Genomic DNA, 14,962 nt, shown 5'->3' with positions numbered 1-14,962 from the left:
TCCCCAATTCACAAAGGGGGATCGAAGGGTGACACGAGTAATTACAGACCAGTTAGTTTAACTTCTGCTCCGGGTAAAATAATGGAGTCACTGGTTAAAGATGCATTGCAGGATCATTTGGACAAGACTGCAGCAATAATTCAGACATAGCATGGGTTTGTTAAGGGAAAGTCTTGTCTGACAAATTTGATAGGATATTATAATGTGGTTACAAAGGAACTGGATGCAAAAAATAATTTTGATATCATATATTTGGATTTCAGGAAAGTTTTTGACACTGTTGCACATGGAAGACTATTGTACAAATTGGAGCAGAATGGTATTAAGGGTAAGTTGCTACAATCGATAAAAGGATGGTTAAGTGCTAGAAGACAGAGGGTGGTAATCAATGGGTGCTGCTCTTCGTGGACTAATGTTATTAGTGTAGTCCCACAGGGTTCGGTGTTAGGTCCACTGTTGTTTTGTATATTTATCAATGAAGGATGAAGGTATATCAGGCTTAATGTCGAAGTTTGCAGATGATACAAAGGTTGGCAGGGTTGTTAATGACAGTAATGGCAGTTTGCTACTGCAACAGAATCTAGATAATTTGGGCAGGTGGGCTAAGAAGTGGCAACTGAAGTTTAACCTTGACAAATGCAAAGTACTGCATATGGGTAGAAGTAACCCCAGAGAAACGTACCAACTATTTAGTACAACACTTAAGGTGGTAGAAAATGAAAAAGACCTGGGAGTAATTGTGCAGTCAGATATGAAGTTTTCTGAGCAATGCAGACAGGCTGCCAGGGCATGTCATGGGGTTTTTTTCCATGATATATAGGAATTTTGCTAGCAGGGAGAAGGAGGTGATTGTCCCCCTCTGTATAAGGCAATGGCCTTGAGTACTGTGTACAGGTCTGGAGGCCTCATTTTACGAAGGATGTAGATTTACTTGAGCATGTACAGAGAAGGGCAACAAGATTGGTGAGGGGAATGAAGGGATCCTCTTACCAAGAGAGGCTTAAGTTCTGCAAATTGCAGTGGCTGGAGACTAGGCACCTGTGCGGTGATCTGATTGAGGTGTATAAGGCCTTGAATGGGTTGAGCATGCTGAATTGTGATGGGATCCTTCCACTTGTTCAGATTACGAACCTAAGGGGGCATAAATTCAAATTAAGAAAAGACAGATGTAGAATAGATGTGCGGAAATTTGCCTTTAGCCAGCGGGTGGTTAATTGCTGGAACAAACTTCTATCTGTCGTTGTGGAAGTTGATAGGTTGAATAAATTTAAAGAGGAACTGGACAGGCATTTGGAGGAAATGGTGTGATTTTTTTTTTTTTTTTTTTTTGGCTGATGCTACATAAGCTCATACACTTGCTTTCTTGCATCACATGCCACTACTACTACTATTGCATATTATCTTTTAGAATTAAAATCCCTTTTTACAACTGCTAACCTGTGTCGAAATACTTTTAGCCCCCACAGTGTATGTTTATAATTACAACTTGTCCCATCAGACCAATGAAGAAAAAGCTACTGATCACATGCAGTGAGCAACTCAACTCTGTTACTATGGCTAGCATCATTGAGAGCTAACTAAAAAGCCTGTGTGCTTCAATAATTGTGCATGAGTACTGAAATTGAATCAAAATCATAAATCAGACCAGAGCAGCAAAGTAAAAGGCTCAAGGTAATGTGAGTGTTGTGGCTCAGGGGAGAACTGAGCGGGGCAGTTGCCCTCTGAATCATAGCCTTTTAAAATGAACTGCTTGCTTGATGCTTGTGGAGCATTCAGGTACAGGACATGATATTGCTAAGAGGAATGTCTTTGTGTGTGTGCAATGTAAGGAGTATGAGGAAATCAGGTGACAACTCAACGTTGTTATGGGACTATATGAGAGCTTGAAGGACAGGGTGGATGCCCTCGAAGGATCTAAATTGAGGAGCCCATCAAGCTCTCAGCTGCCCTCATCAACGCCAGAGCTTACACTTGATCATCATGCAACACAGCAGTAACCCATAAGGCAGAATGTGCTGGTCCCACAGCAACTAGTGGTCGTTGGTGACTCTATTATTAGGGAAACGGGGAACATGGTATGTAAAAAGGATAGGTGGAACAGGACCAGGGTATGTCTGCCAGGAGCAAAAGTTGATGATGTTGTAGAGCGGATATCATCTTTTAAGGGCACAAAAGGTGATATTGTTGTACACATTGGCACAAATGATATTAAGAGTAAGAGACTAGTGGAATTGCCGCCTCCGTAGCCAGGTGGGCAGGAGCAGTAGTGTGTAGCACACGCTTCTTGATTAGACCGGGGTTCGAGCCCGTGACCACCAAATATGGAGGATGCGGAATGGTCAGGGAATGAACACCGCATAGCCCCGGAGCAATATGGCCTTAGTTGTTAATGCTCCTAAAAAAAAAAAAAAAATAAAAATAACAAACTGGCAGAATTACTTAACAAGTACAGGTCATTGTTGAAAAAAAGCCATGAATTAGGGTTGAATTTGAAAGTGTCTGCAATTCTGCCCAGACTCGATAGGAGGGAGTATGTGAGGAGAGCCTTGTCGATCAATTCGGCCCTGGAAAGATTGTGCAAGGCTCAAGGGGTAGAATTTTTTTCAGCCTAGTCTGTACTTGTTAACAGGAGAGACTGCTTCTACGTTAGGGTAGCTAAGAATAGGAACAGGTGCATGTATACTTGGTTATACACCAATGTTAGGAGTTTGGTAAATAAATTTGATGAATTTGAGGTGTTGCTCAAGACATCAAAGGCAGATATTATTGGGATATCAGAGATGTGATGCCACACAGATATAAGGAATTTGTGGAGTACAATGTGTACAGGAAGGATAGGAAGGGAGGAGGGATTATGCTATTAGTTAAAAAACACATAAAATCCAAGGAAGTGCAGGCAGTCGACATTGCTGTACAGTGCAGTGTCAAGTCAGTTTGGTGTGACATAAGCATTGGGAGATCAAAATTAAGAGTGAGAGTGTGTTATAGGCCTAATGACTCTGATGAGTATAATAAGAAACTGTACAGGGAAATAGAATGGGCCAGTAAATCAGAGAGGCTTATAATGGGGGATTTTAATATCTCGGATATTGACTGGAATTTGTGGGTTGGTCACTCACACACTAGTAAGGCTTTTGTGGATTTATTGGATGATTGGTTTCTACACATGTTTGGGAGGCAACTAGAGGGAGTAATACTCTTGATCTGACTATCAGTAGTGATTCTTCATGCATTAAGAATCTGCAGATAAAGGAACCACTAGGTGGCAGTGATCACAGTGTTTTGAAGTGGGATTTACTCAAAGAGGTAACTACCAATCAGGGTAAAGGGAACGGTTTTTGCTTTCGTAAAGGCAACTACGGTGGTAGTAGTAGTAGTAGTAGTGGCATGTGATGCAAGAAAGCAAGTGTATGAGCTTATGTAGCATCAGCCAAAATAAAAAAAAATCACACCATTCTCTTTAAATGCCTGTCCAGTTCCTCCCTAAATTTATTCAACCTATCTACTTCCACAATGACAGATGGAAGCTTGTTCCAGAAATTATTCTACCTCTGTCTTTTCTTAATTTGAATTTAGCCCCCTTAGGTTCGTAATCTGAACAAGTGGAAGGATCAGAATTCAGCGTGCTCAACCCATTCAAGGCCTTATACACCTCAATCAGATCACCGTGCAGGTGCCTAGTCTCCAGCCACTGCAATTTGCAGAACTTAAGCCTCTCTTGGTAAGAGAATCCCTTCATTCCCCTCACCAATCTTGTTGCTCTTCTCTGTACATGCTCAAGCAAATCTACATCCTTCCTAAAATGAGGCCTCCAGACCTGTATGCAGTACTCAAGTCATGGCCTGACCATTGCCTTATACAGAGGGACAATCACCTCATTTTCACTGCTAGCAAAATTCCTATACAGTGAAACTTCTCCTAACGGACACCTCTCTTTAGCGGACATCTCTCTACAACGGACATTTTCAAATTCCCCAACTCTCCTCTATTGGTTTTAACGTGTTTTCAGCTTCTGCCTAGCGGACATTCTCTGTAACGGACACGGACAGGCAATCTGCACTGTTTCATTTAGATTAGCACTTAAATTTGATCTCCCAATAACGGACAGCGGGCGAGCTCACGGCCCTTTTTCTAGGAGCGTTTCTTCCACGTATTGCCTCAATCGTGTGTTTATTTTCTATTTCCGATTCTCTGAATTTTATCAAGGTTTACATCGCAGTTCTAAACCCTCTTTCAAGAATTTTAAGGCACGTGTAAAACTTCTGATGAATTCGGTGGGTGCAGGGGGGGATTTTGTTGGCCTTTCGTCTTTTGAGTTTCAGTTTTCAGTTTTGTTCAGTGTCGTGTGAAGTGCACAATGTCTTCTCGTAAACATTTAACTTTAAAAGATAAAGTCAAACTCATTAATGCGTATGATCGGCAAAAAAATAGTATTCGCAATCTCGCTGCAAAATTCAAAATTGGGAAGATGCAGGTAAGCGACATCCTAAAGAAAAAAAATAATCTGCTCAAACAATTTTGGCAACACGTAAATGATCAGGTTCAAAAATCATTCCCAAAAACTGTTGGACTTCAAATTTGTCGTGCACGTGCTAAAAAAATTCTCATTAATGGGCCTATTATTAGGGAAAAGGCTTTGGAGGTTGCGAAATCTATGGGAGTAAATGAGTTCAAAGCTTCTGTGGGATGGCTAGACAAGTTCAAAACTCGGCATAAAATTTCTTGGAAAACCGTAAGTGGTGAAGATGGATCTGTTGATACTGGGGTTGTAACAGAGTGGACCATCAAATTGGAAGATTTATGCCATGATTTTGAAGCTAAGGATATTTACAACTGTGACAAAACAGGGTTGTTTTTTAAAGTTCTCCCTGAAAAAACAATGAGTCTAAAAAACGAAAAGTGTCAGGGCGGAAAAATTTCTAAGGAACGCTTGACTGTACTATTGTGTACAAATATGCTGGGAGATTTGAACAACCTCTTGTTATAGGAAAACCACAAAATCCTCATTGTTTCAAGGGCATAAAGTTGAATCTTTTGGATGTTGACTGGAAGGCTAATAAAAAAGCGTGGTTGACACGAGATATCATGAGCGAATGGATAAGTCACTTTAACCAAAACATGATTCGTCAAAACAGAAAAATTATTCTTTTCATGGATAATGCTGCATCTCACCCGCACATTGAATTGTCCAACATTCAAATCGTTTTTCTGCCACCAAATACATCTGCAGAGTGTCAGCCCTTGGATCAAGGGATAATAAAAAATTTTAAACTTCACTACAGAAAACGTATTTTAAGACATCTCATTGCAAACATGAACTATGTAACATGTGCGAGTGACCTTGCAAAGAAACTCAGCATCCTAGATGCGATTCAATGGATTTCCTCTTCAGTAAACGCAATTAGAAAACAAACTGTCATGAACTGTTTTGTAAAGTCTGGCTTCTCAAATGCAAAAATTGAAGTTGTGAACGCAATGTGGAGCACCAAGAAGAACAAGAACTTCAACATCTATTGATAATGTACGATACTTCCGCTACAAGTTACCCTGGCTACAAAGATACAGACTCAAACCTCACTACAGAAGATGGTGCTCTAGATATCAATGACATTATCATCGATATTTTTCAAGAAGTTTCTCATGAGGATGAAGAAATGGAAGGAGGTCATTCTGTTGAAGAACATATTAACGACGAACCACCGATGAAAATAGAAGAAGCGCTCATACAAATCAATCGTTTAAAAATGTTTTTCGCCACTGAAGAAGATACTGAAGGACTTTTGATGGTTTCTTCACACAAAATTAATGTTGAAAACAAAATTATCAGCCGGAAGAAGGTGCAGAAGAAAATAAGTGATTACTGTATGTATTTTTCTTAAGATAAAGTCATAATATGCATAGCACAATTGTATGTATATTATTCACAAAAATATTGTGCAAAATCTTATATAATGTAATTTAATTTTACGTTAAACATTTAAAGATTTTTCTTTATCTCTTGTGTATGTAATTGTATATTATTTACAAAAATATTGTTCAAAATGTGTATATATTTTAATTTAATTTTACATTAAACGTTTAACGATTTTTCTTTCTTTCTTTCTTTTTTTTCTCCCTCAGACTTCTTGTTAGAGGACACTTCTCTTTAACTGACAGATTTAAATTCCCCATGGCTGTCCATTAAAGGGAAGTTTCACTGTATATCATTGACAAAACCCCATGACACCTGCCCTGGCAGCTTGTCTGCATTGCTCAGAAAACTTCATATCTGACTGCACAATTACTCCCAGGTCTATTTCATTTTCTACCACCTTAAGTGTAGTACCACACTTAAGTAGTTGGTACGTTTCTCTGGGGTTACTTCTACCCATATGCAGTGCATTTGTCAAGGTTAAACTTCAGTTGCCACTTCTTAGCCCATCTGCCCAAATTATCTAGATCCTGTTGCAGTAGCACACTGCCATTACTGTCATTAACAACCCTGCCAAACTTTGTATAATCTGCAAACTTCGACATTAAGCCTGATATACCTTCATCAATATCATTGATAAATATACAAAACAACAGTGGACCCAACACCGAACCCTGTGGGACTCCACGAAGAGCAGCACCCATTGATTACCACCCTCTGTCTTCTCCCACTTAACCATCCTTTTATCCATTGTAGCAACTTACCCTTAATATCATTCTGCTCCAATTTGTACAGTAGTCTTCCATGAGCAACAGTGTCAAAAGCTTTCTTGAAATCCAAATATATGATATCAAAATTATTTTTTGCATCCAGTTCCTTTGTAACCACATCATAGTATCCAATCAAATTTGTCAGACAAGACTTTCCCTTAAAAAACCCATGCTGTGTCTGAATTATTGCTGCAGTCTTGTCTAGATGATCCTGCAATGCATCTTTAACCAGTGACTCCATTATTTAAATTCTATATTTAAATTTAAATATTTATTATTTAAATTTAAATATTTAAATCTGAGACAGTATTTAAAATTCTATATGATGGGACCAACTGATGATGTTACCAACAGCAAATTCAAAATGGGAGGCATTCAAAGAATTTATCTTGGAAGCTACTAGGCTTTACATACTAACTAAGAAATATTGTTCAAGGTTTAGGCCTAAACGGATGTCAGATGAACTAATGAGACATATGGCGCAGAAGAAAAGTGCATGGGATACATATAAATTAACATGTGATGCAGAAGCCTATGATAGATATAAGTTGGTCTGTAACCAAGTCACACAGGAGATTAAGCAGCCAAAGGCAGATTATGAGAAATCTTTAGCAAAGGAGGCAAAGAAAAACAGCAAAGAGTTCTTTACCTATGTAAACTCTAGAAGGAAAGGGATGAATCAGATTGGTTCAACTGTTGATGATTCCTGCTGAGGTGGCTAACAAACTAAATGAGTATTTTTGCATCTGCATTCACACATGAGGAGTTATTCAAGTAGGGGAATGCCAGAGGAGAATTAAACTCTGGCAGTGAGCTGGATGATTTTGTAATAGAGAGGAAAGTGGAGGACAAATTAATGAAGATAAACATAAAAAAAATCACACCCGGAGTGGATGTGGACGGGATCTATCCAGATATATTTAACCCCGGGGGCTCACATCTAGTGAGTATGGGCTTGGCACACCCAGGGTCCTGAGCTGGATATCATCATTCTTCTCTTTCTTGGTGATTCTCTTCTATTTTTGACTTTCTCTATCTCTCACAGGGTTACTTGGGAACTTTTTTTTTTTTCTGGTGCAGCATAAGCCTCAGGCTCCCTTGCATCATATGGATATTAATAAGAATAATAATAATATATTAAAGGAAGTAAGCAAACCCTTAGCCATAATTATGCAAGCTTCCTTGGACTCATGGGAGATACCCATAGACTGGAGATCTGCAAATGTGACCCCAATTCACAAAGGAGGATTAAAGGGCGACACAAGTAATTATAGACCTGTTAGTTTAACTTCTGTTCCAGGAAGATTAATGGAGGCACTGGTTAAAGAAGCACTGCAGGATCATCTAGACACGACTTCAGTTATAGCTCGGACACAGCATGGTTTTGTTAAGGAAAATTCTTGCCTGACCAATTTTATTGGATACTATAATGTGGTCACAAAGGAACTGGATGCAGGAAATAACTTTGATATCATATATTTGGATCTTAGAAAGGCTTTTGATACTGTTGCACATGTAAGGCTGCTGCACAAATTAGAGCAGTGTCCATTGGAGGAAAATTGCTGCTATGGATAAAGGGATGGTTCAGGGGAAGAAGACAGAGAGTGGTAATCAATGGACACTGCTCATTGTGGACTAATGTTATTAGTGGAGTCCCTCAGGGTTCAGTGTTGGGTCCATTGTTGTTTTCTGTATTTATAAATGATATTGATGATGGTATATCAAGCTTAATGTCCAAGTTTGCAGATGATACGAAGGTTGGCAGGGTTGTTAAGGACACTAATGACACACGCTGCTGCAACAGGATCTAGAAACGTTGAGCAGATGGGCTGAGAGGTGGCAAATGAAGTTTAACACTGACAAATGCAAAGTACTACATATGGGAAGCAGTAACCCCAGAGTAACGTATCAACACTGTGGTACTACACTGACAGTGGTAGAGAATGAAAAGGACCTGGGGGTAATTGTGCAGGCAGATATGAAGTTTTCTGGGCAGACAGTCTGCAAGAGTAGCCCATGGTGTCTTGTCAATGATATACAGGAATTTTTCTAGCAGGGATAAAGAGGTGATTATCTCCTTGTATAAGGTAATGGTCAGGCCACACCTTGAGTACTGTATACAGGTCTGGAGACCTCACTTTAAGAAGGATGCAGAGCTATTGGGACGAGTACAGTGAAGGGCAACAAGATTAGTGAATGGAACGAAGGGTTGCTCTTACAAAGAAAGGCTTATGTTTTGCAGATTACAGTGTCCGGAGACTAGGCACCTGCGAGGTGATCTGATTGAGGTGTATAAAGCCTTGAATGGTTTTAGCATGCTCAATGCTGATGGGATTTTTCCTCTTGCTCAGAATAATCACCTGAGAGGGTATAAATTCAAATTGAGGAAAGACAGTTGTAGGACAGATGTGCAGAAGTTTGCCTTTAGCCAGCAGGTAGTTGGTTGGCAGAACAGACTTCCATCTTTTGTTGTGGAAGTTGATAGCCTAAATAAATTTAAGGCTGAGCTGGACAGGTATTTGGAATGAACGGAGGGGAGAAATGGGCACTTTTTTTTTTTTTTTTGGCTGATGCTGCATAAGCTTGCTTTCTTGCATCATATGCCTCTACTAATGCTAATGCTAATTAGATGCCACAAATTTTATAATAATTGCATTAATTAGACTATTGGATAGGATATTACAACTGGAAAAGGAATTAGAAAATGTGAATTGGAATATCATCAGCTTTGCTGAAACAAGAAGAAGAAATGAATCACTTATAAGTTTATCAAGTGGAAATCTGCTGACCAATGGAAAAAGTGAAAAGATCAAAGGTGGAGTTGGCTTTCTGGTCCATAAACATATTAAAAACAACATTTTGGAATTCAAAAGTACATCACAAAGGGTTTCAAGACTACTCAAGATTTCTAAGAGATGCAAACTAAAGGTTATAATGATTTATACACCAACATCAAACCATAATGATGAAGAGGTTGAAGAAATGTACACTGAAATTGAGAGACTTCTAGATGAACAGAAAACTCACTACACCATCATTATGGGGGACTTCAATGCTAAGGTTGAAAGAGACAAAACAGCACAGAAAGGAAAACTATAGGCATAGATATCCCATACATTATGATTTTGAAGAAAATATGAGAACACTACCTCCTTTATTAGACTAGACAAAGACAGTAGCAAATTTAAAATTGAGAAAGGAGTTCAACAATCAGACAATATCTCCAAAGTTGTTTACTGGTTTACTGCTACCCTTGCAGAAGCTTTCAGAAGATTTACCTGGTCACAGAGAGGAGTCAATGTGAATGGTGAGTATCTAAACCATTTATGATTTGCAGATGACATTCTGATAATAAGCAATGATTCCTAAGAATTAGAGGAAAATCTTAATCAGTTATGCAAAGTTAGTAAGGATTTCAGACTAAAGGTGAATATGGCTAAAACAAAAGTAATGATGAAAAGATATGCCACAGAAAGGGATATAATCATTGAAGGAGCAGTAATTGAAAGTTGGATTCATATACTTAGCATTAGCATTAGTAGAGGCACATGATGCAAGAAAGCAAGCTTATTCAGCATCAGCCAAAAAAAAAAAAAAAAAAACCCCTCTCCCATTTCACCCCTCCGTTCGTTCGAAATACCTGTCCAGTTGAGCTTTAAATTTGTTTAGGCTATCAACTTCAACAACAAGTGATGGAAGTCGGTTCCACCAACCAACCACCCGCTGGCCAAAGGCAAATTTCCGCACATCTATCCGACATCCGTACTTCCTCAATTTGAATTTATGCCCTCTGAGGTGATTATTCTGCGAAAGATGAAGAATCCCATTGGCATTGAGCATGCTCAAACCGTTCAAAGCCTTATACACCTCTATCAGATCACCTCGCCGGTGCCTAGTCTCCAGACTCTGTAATTTGCAAAACTTAAGCCTTTCTTCGTAAGAGCAACCCTTTGTTCCATTTACTAATCTTGTTGCCCTTCTCTGTACCCGTTCCAGCAGCTCTACATCCTTCTTGAAATGAGGCCTCCAGACCTGTATACAGTACTCAAGATGTGGCCTAACCATTGCCTTATACAAGGGAATAATCACCTCCTTATCCCTGCTAGAAAAATTCCTGTATATCATTGACAAGACACCATGAGCTACTCTTGCAGCTCGTCTGCACTGCTCAGAGAACTTCATATCTGCCTGCACAATTACCCCCAGGTCCTTTTCATTCTCTACCACTGTCAGTGTAGTACCGCAGAGTTGATACATTGCTCTGGGGTTACTGTTACCCATATGTAGTACTTTACATTTGTCAATGTTAAACTTCATTTGCCACCTCTCAGCCCATCTGTTCAACCTTTCCAGATCCTGTTGCAGCAGCATAGCGTCAGTAGTGTCCTTAACGACCCTGCCAACCTTTGTATCATCTGCAAACTTAGACATTAAACTTGATATCCCATCATCAATATCATTCATAAACACCGAAAACAACAATGGACCCAACACTGAACCTTGAGGAACTCCACTAATAACATTAGTCCACGTTGAGCAGTGTCCATTGATTACCACTCTCTGTCTTCTGCCACTCAACCATCCCCTTATCCATAGCAGCAATTTGCCTCCAATGCCACACTGCTCCAATTTGTGCAGCAGTCTTCCATGTGCAACAGTATCAAAAGCCTTTCTAAGATCCAAATATATAATATCAAAGTTATTCCCTGCATCCAGTTCTTTTGTGACTACATCATAGTATCCAATCAAATTGGTCAGGCAAGACCTGCCCTTAACAAAACCATGCTGCGTCTGAGCTATAACTGAATTCTTGTCTAGATGATCCTGCAGTGCTTCTTTAACCAGTGCCTCCATTAATTTACCTGGAACAGAAGTTAAACTAACAGGTCTATAATTACTTGTGTCAGCCTTTGATCCTCCTTTGTGAATTGGGGTTACATTTGCACATCTCCAGTCTATGGGTACCTCCCCTGAGTCCAAAGAAGCTCTCATAATTATGGCTAGGGGTTTGCATACTTCCTTTGCTGCCTCCTTTAATATAACTGGATAGATCCCATCCACCCCAGGTGCCTTTTTTATGTTTATCCTCAACAATCTCTCCTCCACTTTCCTCTCAGTTATTACAAAATCATCCAGCTCACTGCCAATGTTTACTTTACCTACATCATTCTCCTTCCTGATAACTCCTCATGCGTGAATGTAGATGCAAAATACTCGTTTAGATTGTTAGCCACCTGAGCAGGATCCTCAACTGTTGAACCATCAATATCCAGTGGACCAATCTGATTCATCCCTTTCCTTCCCGAGTTCAAGTATGTAAAGAACTCCTTTCTGTTTTTCTTTGCATCCTTTGCCAAGGATTTTTCGTAGTCTGCCTTTGCCTGCCTAATCTCCTTTGTGACTTGGTTACAGACCAACTTATATCTATCATAGGCTTCCATGTCACCCATTAATTTGTATGTATCCCATGCATTTTTCTTCTCTGCCACATGTCTCATTAGTCCATCTGACAACCATTTAGGCCTAAACCTTGAACAATATTTCTTAGTTGGTATGTAAAGCCTGGTAGCCACCAAGATTAGTTCCTTGAATGCTTCCCATTTTGAGTTTGCTGTTGGTAACATCATCAGTTGGTCCCACTGTATAGAATTTAAATACTGTCTCAGACCATCATAGTCGCCTTTACGAAAACAAAAACCCTTCCCTTTACCTCTGATGGTAGTTACCTCCTTGAGTAAATCCCACTTCAACACACTGTGATCACTGCCACCTAGTGGTTCATTTATCTGCAGGTTCTTAATGCATGAAGAATCACTACTGATAATCAGATCAAGAGTATTGCTCCCTCTTGTTGCCTCACGAACATGCTGATGTATGTATCCCATGCATGTATGTATCCCATGCAACAATCATCCAATAAATCCACAAAAGCCTTGCTAGTGTGCGGGTGACCAAAACACAAATTCCAGTCAATATCTGGGAAATTAAAATCCCCCATTATAAGACTCTCTGATTTACTGGCCCACTCTATTTCCCTGTACAATATATTATTATACTCATCGCCGACCGGGCTAGCCGAGTGGGTAAAGTACCTGCCCGGCAACCCAAAGGTCGCGGGTTCGATTCCCGCCTCGGGCTTGGATCAAAGTGCTGCAAAAACCTTGGGAGGTGCAATATGGCCACAGAAGCCAATGCGCCAACAACTGCCAAATCAAAAAAAAAAAAAAAAAAAAAAAAAAAAAATTATACTCATCAGAGTCATTAGGCCTATAGCACACTCCTACTCTCAATTTTGATTTCCCTATGCTTATGTCACACCAAACTGACTCGACACTGCCCTGTCCATCGATGTCAACTGGCTTCACTTCCTTCGACTTTATGTGTTTCTTAGTTAATAGCATAACCCCTCCTCCCCTCCTGTCCTGTCTATCCTTTCTATATACATTGTATTCCCCAAATTCCAGTTCCGCATTACTTATATCTGTGTGACACCACGTCTCTGATATCCCAACAATATCTGCCTTTGATGTTTTGAGCAATACCTCAAATTCATCAAATTTATTTACCAAACTCCTAGCATTGGTGTACACGCAGGTATACATGCACCTGTTTCTATTCTTAGCTACCCTAACACAACCCATGTGTTTACTTGTAACGCAATGACTACCAGCAGTCTCTGAAATATCCTGCATCTTGTTTTTCAGACTTCTGCTCATTTGAATAGAAGCAGTGCAAGAATCACTTCCACCTCTGCCAGTGGCTACTGTTAATCTATTAGTCCTTGTATCCCCCCCAACTAGCAGTTTTCCGACCCACCTAACACTGCCTCAACAGCATCAGAAAAAATTCTTGCACCCTTTCTATTTAAGTGTATCCCATCCCTGTAGAAGCAATCTCTCCTGTTAACTTATCTGGGACTAGTCATTAGCTATAATAAAGCGCGCTAACCAATTGTGTCCTCCCCAGTGGTGCAATTGGTTAGCAAGCAGTACTTATAAGGCAGTACTAAGTGATGCCGAGGTTGTGAGTTCGAGCCTCACCTGGGGAAACGTTTTGGGGGATACAAGGACTAATAGATTAACAGTAGCCACTGGCAGAGGTGAAAGTGATTCTTGCACTGCTTCTATTGGAATGAGCAGAAGCAATGGGAACAGGTGCAGGTATACTTGTGTGTTCACCAATGCTAGGAGTTTGGTAAATAAATTTGAAGAATTTGAGGTATTGCTCCAAGCATCAAAGGCGGATATTGTTGGGATATCAGAGACGTGGTGTCACACAGATATAAGGGATGCAGAACTGCAATTTGGGGAGTACAACGTCTACAGAAAGGATAGACAGGATAGGAAGGGGGGAGGGGTTATGCTATTAGTTAAGAAACACATAAAATCCAAGGAAGTGAAGCCAGTCGACATCGCTCGACAGTGCAGTGTTGTGTCAGTTTGGTGTGACATAAGCATTGGGAGATCAAAATTGAGAGTAGGAGTGTGCTATAGGCCTAATGACTCTGATGAGTATAATAAGAAACTGTACAGGGAAATAGAGTGGGCCAGTACATCAGAGAGTCTTATAATGGGGGATTTTAATTTCCCAGATATTAACTGGAATTTGTGGGTTGGTCACTCACAACTAGCAAGGCTTTTATGGATTTATTGGATGATTGTTTTCTACATCAGCATATTCGGGAGGCAACTAGAGAGGATTTGATTTGATTATCAGTAGTGATTCTTCATGCATTAAGAATCTGGAGATAAAGGAACAACTAGGTGGCAGTGATCACAGTGTGCTGAAGTGGGATTTACTCAAAGAGGTAACTACCATCAGGGGTAAAGGGAAGGGTTATTGCTTTCGTAAAGGCGACTATGATGGACTGAGACAGTATTTAAATTCTATACAGTGGGGCCAACTGATGATGTTACCAACAGCAAAGTAAAATGGGAAGCATGCAAAGAAATTACCTTGGAAGCTACTAGGCTTTACATACCAACTAAGAAATATTGTTCAAGGTTTAGGCCAAGATGAACTAATGTGACATATGGCAGAGAAGAAAAATGCATGGGATACATATAAATTAACACGTGATACAGAAGCCTATAATAGATATAAGCTGGTCTGTAACCAAGTCACAAAGGAGGTTAGGCAGGCGAAGGCAGATTACAAGAAATCTTTGGCAAGGGATGCAAAGAAAAACAGCAAAGAGTTCTTTACTTATGTAAACTCTAGAAGGAAGGGGATGAATCAGATTGGTCCACTTGATATCGATGGTTCAACTGTTGATGATCCT

General features: G+C 39.9%; 1 protein-coding gene and 1 non-coding gene across 3 annotated transcripts in view; one reads left to right on the top strand and one right to left on the bottom strand.

Annotated features, from left to right (window-relative positions):
• LOC150079203 (ephrin type-B receptor 1-B-like) overlaps window positions 1–14,962 on the bottom strand; it is a 452,380-nt gene that overhangs the window by 238,909 nt on the left and 198,509 nt on the right. The window lies entirely within an intron of this gene.
• TRNAI-UAU (transfer RNA isoleucine (anticodon UAU)) lies at window positions 13,641–13,729 on the top strand. Its single transcript is given in 2 exon segments — window positions 13,641–13,678; window positions 13,694–13,729. It is a non-coding gene; the product is annotated as a tRNA-Ile (tRNA).

Source organism: Mastigoproctus giganteus, chromosome 10 (genome assembly GCF_048544385.1).
Source record: "Mastigoproctus giganteus isolate SK-2022 chromosome 10, ASM4854438v1, whole genome shotgun sequence".
NCBI classification, from domain to species: Eukaryota; Metazoa; Arthropoda; class Arachnida; order Uropygi; family Thelyphonidae; genus Mastigoproctus; species Mastigoproctus giganteus.
Note: the sequence above shows the minus strand (reverse complement) of the source record. Positions and strands in the feature narration are given on the sequence as shown.